Source organism: Peromyscus leucopus, chromosome 18 (genome assembly GCF_004664715.2).
Source record: "Peromyscus leucopus breed LL Stock chromosome 18, UCI_PerLeu_2.1, whole genome shotgun sequence".
Classification (NCBI taxonomy): Eukaryota; Metazoa; Chordata; class Mammalia; order Rodentia; family Cricetidae; genus Peromyscus; species Peromyscus leucopus.
The window spans coordinates 32830401-32839652 of NC_051078.1; the positions used below are offsets into that span (position 1 = coordinate 32830401).

At 43.1% G+C, this 9252-nt stretch overlaps 1 long non-coding RNA gene across 1 annotated transcript; it reads left to right on the forward strand.

The window, feature by feature from the left end:
* Positions 1-4405: 4405 nt before the first annotated feature.
* Positions 4406-7195, forward strand: LOC119089262. Its single transcript, XR_005093130.1, has 3 exons — positions 4406-4441; positions 4884-5004; positions 6003-7195. It is a non-coding gene; the product is annotated as an uncharacterized LOC119089262 (long non-coding RNA).
* Positions 7196-9252: the final 2057 nt, after the last annotated feature.

The following is a 9252-nucleotide window of genomic DNA, read 5'->3' on the forward strand; positions in this document are numbered from 1 at the left end:
TTAGGCAATTAAGAAAAGCTATGTTCTAGTTGTCCAAAAAAAAAAAAAATCAAAAGTATACGTATTTTGGATAAAGATTTTGCTACTAAACCATAAATAGCCATGGGATATGAAATTTGCTGTCTGCATTTACTCAGCCCTTTGGAATCTATTCAGTACAAAGAGAAAATAAGGAAGTGGGAAATAAGTTAGGTTGTGACCTAAGCAATGGGAATAATACTTGAGAGAGTGACTGCCAAGAGATGGAGTCTCGAGGACCACCCAATACAGACTACAGAATCACAAAAGGACAGAATGCTAAGGGGCTGGAAGGTCTTCGAAGATGCATCATTGAAGCAGATTGTCAGGTGGGCAAGGTACGAGCTTCACCTATGGAAAGAAAGGAAGGTTTGGTTGCAATAGAGAGCAGGCATGGGAATGGATGAGGGAAGATGAGGACTAGCTTTCAACTGACTTATATTTCAGTGCTGAGACATTTTAACTTTGCCCTGTGTGCAACAGAAGGCCACTGGGGTTTCTAAAAAAAAAAAAAAAAGAAGCAAGATTTTATTTTCATTCAATAATTCAGATGATAACACAGAATATAGATAAGAACACCCATGAACCATCAATATTGCTATGTAGGATGCTTCTAACCCAACTGACTGCCTGTAATTACCTCACAAACTGAAGGCTGTACAATATTACCATTTTCTCCCCTTTTGGTAATTTCCATCTTATTTGCTTTTATTTATCTCATACTAGTAAAGAATTCATCATTCTGTCAATGTCAATGAGCAAATATATATTGAAATCACACTAAATGTTCCCACTCTGGGAATGGCTGGAGACCCGTGACAGGCAAGGAAGATGGCATCCGGACCTTGACGAAGCTGATAGTCTGGTCTGCTAGACAAACGAATACAGTGCACTGAGGTGTACAAAGCAAGATGACCAGGTGCTTCAGGAGGAAATAATTAGAGGGCCTCCCGTCAGGAAGTGACAGTTAGGTTGTGACCTAAGCAATGAGTAAGATTTAGATAAAATGTGTATTTTGGAAATAGGAAGAGGAATTGATCGACATTTTCCAAGTGAGAAACAACAACCATAGGCAGGAGAAAATACAGCTCTTTGGAGGAAGTGAGAATATTTCACACACCAGCAGAACAGAACAGGCTAGAAGTGGGCTTGGGTAGAGCGCACAGCGCTGTAGTAGCTGTGTGTACCACACAAACAGTCGACATAGTAATGTAGAAACAAAACTCCAAAGCTTGGTGCCTTCACCAGAAAACAGTTATGTATCTGTCAAACAAACTCTAACCCAGGTCAGATGCTATTACCTAAGACACAAAGGATCCTGCTCTCTTTTGATGCTAACTTCTCAGTATGGGGCTTGAGGGAAGGCCACAGCAGGTGAAGACTGTGGAGATAACACTCACCTCTCACACACTTTGGCTCCAAAGTGGCACAGTGACTTTCTGCTGGACCTGCCTAACCACATAGACTCAACGTGATTGCAGGAGAGGCTAGAGACAGGAAGCAGGAAGCACATGAGCCATGTGGAACTCAGTCATATCTCTATCAAAGCATACAACATCAGCAGGCTTTATCCTCAGTGTAGCCAAGTTGATTGGATTCAAAAAATGCTTATGAGATTAGTGAGACACACCTCTGAAGGTGTCTTTGAGGATACCTGAAGGTGCCATTAAGTTATAAGGGCCCGACCTAATGAATAAATTCCTTGTTGGATTTGTAATATGATGATTTCATGGGGAGGTGATGAAAGGCAGGAAGTGGGAGACCTCACTGGAGGAAACAGGCTGCTACAGGCATGTACCTGGGAGCTATGTTGTCCTGACTTCTTCCTCTATGTTCCTTAATCTGCCGATCGATGATTTTCCTGCCATGGTGGACTGAGCCCTCTGAAACTAGGGGCCCAAATAGATCTTTCCTCCTTCAAACTGGTTCTTTCAGACATTTGATCACAGCTACGGAGATGTAACTAGTATAGTAACAGAGACCCACAAGCAGAGGGCTGACCAGGGTCAAGGGTATGTTGTAAAAATGGCTTTGGCTTGCGGTGGATATGGCTCAGTGGACGAGCTCTACATTGTGAGAAATGCATTGACCGGACAAAGGGAAACCAGTGAGGAATTTCGTCAAAGACTCAAGTATAAGTCAAGGCTCAGTTCAAACAGCGCATCTGCTCAATGAAAACCTAAATCTAGATATGGTTATTAAAACCCTAACAAGCAATGCATTTAAGCTGGTACTTGGAACAAAGGGAGATTTTTATTAAGACCTTAGTAACAATTGGCTGAATTTACTTAGGAGTTAAGCGATAGTAGGTGAATTTTCCTCCCAAGGAGAGAGGGAAAGATGGCTCCGGATGGTCAAGTTTCTTAGGGCTGTTTCCATGGCATAGAACAGGTCAAAGGAAGGCTGTATGACTGGACAGGGTGTCTTGAAGCTGAAACTAAGGCTGGGACATGGAAGCAGCTGACATTCAGATGGGAAGTTGGGTAATAAGAAAAAGACGAATGATTTTGCCAGAACTGAATGAAACAAGACATAGCCAGAACAAAGAAACAGAAGAATTGGCAAATAAGTTCTTCAAGAAACAGTGGGCAAGGGCTCCAGCGTCACCTCTCATGGGTTACATGAGAGACAGGTACAGCTGTATGCACAAGGCTGGAAGTAACATGGAGAGTGAACACACTCCCCCATTAATTGTCCACTGACCAAGCAAAGCAGAACTCCTGATTGACACATACCTCCGCTCTTCCCTATTTCAATAAAACAATCTGCCATCCACTCCAGTCCCGCAGCCGTAAGTGCCTGTTCATCCCTTTTCACCCTCACACCCAATCCATCAACAACATCCATCCAATCCTTTTCTCTCCTCTGACATACGGCCTGACTTCATCTTCTTTTCATCATCTGCACTGTAGTCGAAGCCACAGCATCACTTGTCTTGACTAAAGCAATCGTTTCTTGACTGTTTCCATCTTTTGTTTTCCCGGCCCCCACCTTCTGCTCCTGCTACCTCTAGTAGAGTCTCACAGTAGCCAGCATGATCATTCTGAAGTGGAAACACAGCCATGCTACTCTCAAAACGACAGCAGATGCTTGACCCATAATGTCCTTCGAGGTGTGGCCTCTGCCTGCCTTTGTGTCCTTGCGTCTCTTCACCTTCGACTTGGGCCTCGCTTCTTTGTGCTGCCCAATGTCCCGAGCTCATCTTGGGGCAACTGCACTATTCACTCTGCTTTTAATCTCGTCCTACTCACCTTCACATGACTGGCTCCCTCTCGTCACGGAGTCCCCAGTTTACACATCATTTCCTCAGTCCGGCCAGTCCCGAATCCGCAATCTAAAGTTTGCATGTTGCAATCACTAACCAGTGAGTCGATTGCAGGGTTCTGTGTACACATCTCACTCTGAAGTTTTCTTTCTAAGTTTCCTTCTCGGTGTCATACTTGTGTCTGTCTTTCTTCCTTCCTTTCTTTCTTTCTTTCTCTCTTTCTTTCTTCCTCCTTTTCTTTTTTTTAAAATAAAAGTAGTAAATTTGGTTCATAGTTCAAGGTTGCAGTTCATACGGAAGGCGAGCCGTGGCAGCAGGAACGTGCTGGCCACATTATATCCACAGTCACAGAGCACAGAAGGATGATTTCTGATGCTCAGCTTGCTTTCTCCTTTTTATAGAGTTCAGCATTCCATATAGTGCCATCCACAGTAGCGGGTCCTCCCATCTCAATTAACCTACTCTAGAGAATCTCCCACAGGAAATGCCAAGAGACCCATTTTCCAAGTGATTCTCCATCAAGAGTAGCCATCACACCATCAAAGGGTGGATAAACCCTGAAGGTTTATTTGAAGCTTATAACCAAGTTCCAGAAGCCAGCATTCTAGCACTGGTCCAGCAACTCCATGAGAGCAAAGGAACTCAGTCTTTGCCTATCGTTCAGCTCTGGTATCCTTTATACGCTGATCTCAGCCACGTGTGTGGGCACATGCCTGTAGTCCCAGCACCCCAGAGGTAGAGACAGACAAATCAAGAATTCAAGGATAGGGTTGGTGAGATGGCTCAGGAGGTACAGGTGATTGCCAAGCAAGCCTGGTAACCTGAGTTTACTTCATGTCTTTCTTCAGCATCTATTTTCTCATGAAAGCGCAACTACACTGCCTTGATCAGTGTGCAGAATAGTTCCGAGTCCACAGTAGGCATTTTATTTGTAGGATGTTGAAGAAGTGAGCGAAGATGTGAACACATGTGCTGTGGGATGTTCTGTATGTTAAATGTGTTGCTCTGATTGGTTAATAAATAAAACCACTGATTGGCCAGTAGCCAGGCAGGAAGTATAGGCGGGACAAGGAGAGAGGAGAATTCTGGGAAGTGGAAGGCTGAGTCAATGAGACCCTGTCAGCCGCTGCCATGACAAGCAACATGTAAAAGATACCGGTAAGCCACAAGCCATGTAGCAACTTATAGATTAACAGAAATGGGTTAATTTAAGATATAAGAACTAGATAACAAGAAGCCTGCTGTGACCATACAGTTTATGAGCAATATAAGTTTCTGTGTGTTTACTTGGTTTGGGTCTGAGCAGCTGTGGGACTGGCAGGTGAGATTTGTCCTGACTGTGAGCTAGGCAGGACTCGAAAATTCCAGCTACACACATGACTGAGGTATCCCTTCTTTCTTACATCTATTGCCTCTCCTTTTCATTGTCCAAGTCTCCTTCAGAGAGGAACATCCTCCCATGTTGTCCCTTCTGACTTCTTCCCATGCCTTCTCCTCCAATGTTTCATCATGGTATGTTCTTATCTAATTTCTTATCTAAAGCTAAGTCAGGATCTAGATGCAAAGCTCCTCAATACTCTAGTGGTGTTCCTGTTTATAGATTTCTGGAATTCTATGCAAGAAAAGCCCAATGAGGTTACTCTGGAGCAATTGTGGTGATGATGACTCAAGATGGCTGCAGTCATGACAAGTTGAACCCATACAATGTCCAGATTTGTAAGGTATGTATTAGACCATGATGTTTCAAGGTCAGACCCTTTCTGGTTGTGAATTGGAGTAGAAAAAACAAAGGGGCCTCTTAACCCACAGCTGCTATTCTGTTCTAGCTTTACTGTGCCCCCAAGCTACATGTGAGCTGCTTTTCTCCTTCCTCAAATCTTGACCTTTCCTCCTCTGCGTTCTTCCTACTTGTACCTCTGATTAGTCTCTGAATCAGTTTCCTTATAAATGTTTCCTTGACTTTATCCACACTGTTTTCATTCTCCTCCCAGCCCTCTACTCTTCGTTCTTATTCTTTTCAAGTTTGGTTTTGTTTTCTGAGGCAAGGGCTTCCTGTAAAGCCTAGGCAGCGAGGCTGATAACATGCAGCAGCCCTCTCATGTGAGCCTCCTATGTCTTGAGATAGTGTATGTGCCCCCACCCCTGGTTCCGTCTGTTCTTTACCCTGTTTGATCTTACACTTCCTTTTCTCTGACTTGCTAAATGCCACTCTGGATCTCTCTTCCACTGCCTTGCTCTTCCCGTCATCTCCTGCTGAAGTCTGTCCTCCATGAGGTGCTCCAAGATCCTCTCGACCCGGAGGATTGTAAAGCTGCCTCCCAAGACCCTCTTGTCCTGGTCTGTAAAGGCTTAGATAGCCCACCATCATCTCAAATTCATCACATCTCTCTAGAACAGCATGGCTCCAATATACAACTGGTCCCAACATTCCAAAAGAGACTTCAAAGAGGTTGCCCGGGGAAGGTTGACAGCTCATTCATTGTACCAAGAACGGTGTGTTGGAAGGACTTGCTAACAGAAGCACAGGTGTGGGCTTTCAAAAGACCCTGCGTTATGAGATAGAAGGAAGGCATAGAGATAATTCAGGAAGAAATTAATGTCATCCTAACTAGCATGGACCTGGTTGATCTTAAGCTAATGTCAAAGCATCAGCCACTTTTCTGCAGCCAGGATCTAGGTACAAAGTTCCTCAATATTCTAGTGGTGTTCCTGTTTATAGGTTTCTGGAATTCTATGCAAGGAAAGCCCACTGAGGTTACTCTAGAGGAATCGTGGTGATTATAACTCAAGATGGCTGAAGACATGACAAGTTGAAACCATACAATGTCCAGATTTGAAAAGTATGTATTATCCTTATTTTATAGTAAGAGCACCTAGACTCAGAGGTTAGGCATGTGCAAATACTTATCTAAAAGAATAGTAGAACTGAACTTTAAATAGAATCACTGTAGACTCTAAAGCCCATGTTGTTTCCCCCTACACCTTGTGATATAATAGTAGAGTGCTGAAAACAGCTACAATGCCCTTCTACAGGTTAGTCCCACATAGTTATAGAATGGCCAAAAGAAGAGATTTTTATGCTGTTCATAGAATAGTTAGCAGTATGTTTAATGGATAAATTCTCATGGCATATGTTAACTTTTTTAATTGAGACATAAAACTATATATAGCAAAATGTTAATCTGGTTTTCACAGTTATGATGTAAATAAAAGTCTGGAAAGAAAATTGAAAACACCGAATGTTATGACTGTGTGGTGGCGTGACTGTGGTTTAAATAACTGTCCTCAGTTTCCTGTCCTAGCATCCATTCTTGCTCTCCACCCAGACCCCAGGTTCCTTTTGGACACCTCTTTCGAACCTCAATGAGATAATATTGAGCTTCCTCATCTCCCTCTGGAGAGGCCGAAGAGGGTCACGGGGGCTTCCTTAGCCAGGTTCTTCTGTGTGTTTGTTCAGTAGGAGTGGAAAGAGCTTGGTGCATCTGAAGAGGAGATAACTAGCAAAGAAGGGTCCTTAACCAAGTTAAAGTGAGATGTAAGAATGGCAGGTCTCTCCCATCTTACAGTAGCGCCTGCGCTGTGCAAACAAGTTCCTATAATGGCAATTAATGAGGCAATTCCATGTAGTTTATGTGACGGTCAAAAGGGGTTTATTTTGAGTCAACTTAGCAAGCAAAGGGGGTTGGTTATGGGATCCAGGAGAGGTGAGGTGCAGTTCAACATGGTTCTCTGGAGAACTCTGACTTGGTCAGCAGTGCAGCATCCAGCATCCAGGATCACGAGGTAACCAAGAGAGTGAACATGTACACATTTCAGTTCTTAAGGGGTCCCTATCTTGGCCATGCTCCAGGCAGGGGCAGGTACTTAGTACTTACCTGCTGCCTACTATGGGTGGTACTTCAGGGGTGAAGCTCAGACGAATACACCTACAAGTTCCGAATTACCTCTAGAGCTGCTTTCTTCCTAACCTGCTGCTTAAGGTAGTTCTCTGCCTTCCTATCCGTTCCGGGAGCTTCCTCATACTCTTTCAGTAAATTTTCTTCTTGATTAAATTAGCTCTTACCAGGTTTGGCTACTTATAACCAAGAAAGGCTAATAGTATATATTTATATTTTCTGTTTCTACACTAGGCATGCTTTGTTATTCTCTATTCAAAAATAGAGAAATGAAAATAAAGACCGAGTCCTAAAACAGGACAAAAGTTATCCATCTGCATGCATCTGGCAATATGAAGCCAGACTTGAACCTGTACCTGATCTCTCCTAATCCCCGGACTGTTCCACTGTGCCACCCTGCTTCATGTTGTCATCTCCTTCTGACACAAGATCAATATTATTGCTTCCATATACAGACAGGGATGTTTTGGTGTATGGTTCTGCAAGTCCATAGCTAATGGGAGCCTACCAAAGCAAGACTTGGTTTATGCAGAAGAGAGGATACATGTGAGTGTTCACTGGACACATTCGCAAGTACTTCTCTATTCCATGTATCTACACATAATTAAGGATCGTAACTTTGGTATGATGGTTTGCACCCATAAACCAACACTTGGGGTTGGACGGCTGAAGTAGGAGTGTTCAGCAAGCCGGGGACCTAGAAAGGGACTACCTGAGATACTGTTATCAAATCAAGTATTTTACATACACACACACACACACACACACACACACACACACACACTTACTCATGCACACATAATTCTGAATGCTGGAAAAAAAAAATCAAAGACCCAACACTTACTGAAAGAGCTTAAAAGCAAATGTGAGCAGACAATGATTTTCAAAGAGCAAGCACTCCAGTGAGGAAGCACACAGAATAATGCTTGTCCTGTTAGAGGCTAGCTATAGCAAGGGCCCTGCTTTCCATTTAATTTAAAATTACATCAAAGCCGGGTGGCGGTGGCACATGCCTTTAATCCAAGCACTCGGGAGGCAGAGCCAGGCGGATCTCTGTGAGTTCGAGGCCAGCCTGGTCTACAGAGGTGAGTTCCAGGAAAGGTGCAAAGCTACACAGAGAAACCCTATCTCGAAAAACAAAAACAAAACAAAACAAAACAAAATCACATCGAATAAAGTATAGGTAAATTTATAATATAATGGTAAATTCCTTTAAAACATATAGTAATGTATTTGTTATAAATCTACTTTACCAAAACAAAAGAAATCCAGTCAGGTATGGTGCTTCATACCTGTAATTCCAGCACTTGGAAGGCTGGGGTCAGTGAGTTCCTTGCTGGCATGGGGTATAAAACAAGACCCTGTCACCAAATCAATCAATCAATAAATAAATAAATAAGTCAAACCTCAAAAATGGTCATGGGGGAGAAGGGCCGGAGGAGGGAGGAAAGGGGGAAGAGGGGGAGAAAAATAAGAAACACTCCACATTTGGCTCTTCTAATCATCCTTTTCCGTACTTAACTTTTTTAAAATCCAGCATACAAACACACACACACACACACACACATACACACCCATTCTCCATTCTCAGTATCAAAGGTCCTAAGAGATGACTTAGGATTATCCACTAAAGGGCCCATCCAGACTCTGTGTTGTGAACACACCTTAGGCAAGATGGACAGATTTCTTTCAAAATTATCTTCACACCATTTCACACCTGCCATGGATTTCCTTCTCACAGAACACGATCTGCCAGTTGCCCACATGAGTGCGTAGGCAGAGGCGGTGACGCACAAGGCTGCTGCCTCCGGGGAAGAGGCTTCCACTGAAAGGCAAGTAGGTCCTTCTAGAGAAGACAGCTGAACCATCCCAAAGAATAATGAGGACACTGTCGTAAATTTTGGAGGTTGATACAGCAAGAAAACAAAAGTTCTTAAGTTTTATACCCAAAGGGTCTAATTCAAGAGTTCTGATGTACGACCTTAGGACAATAAATGAATCCATACAAAAGGTTTCTAAATCTTTTCTTAGAAGATACGAACACTGGAGAAGAAGTTTGGACACCTAAAGAAT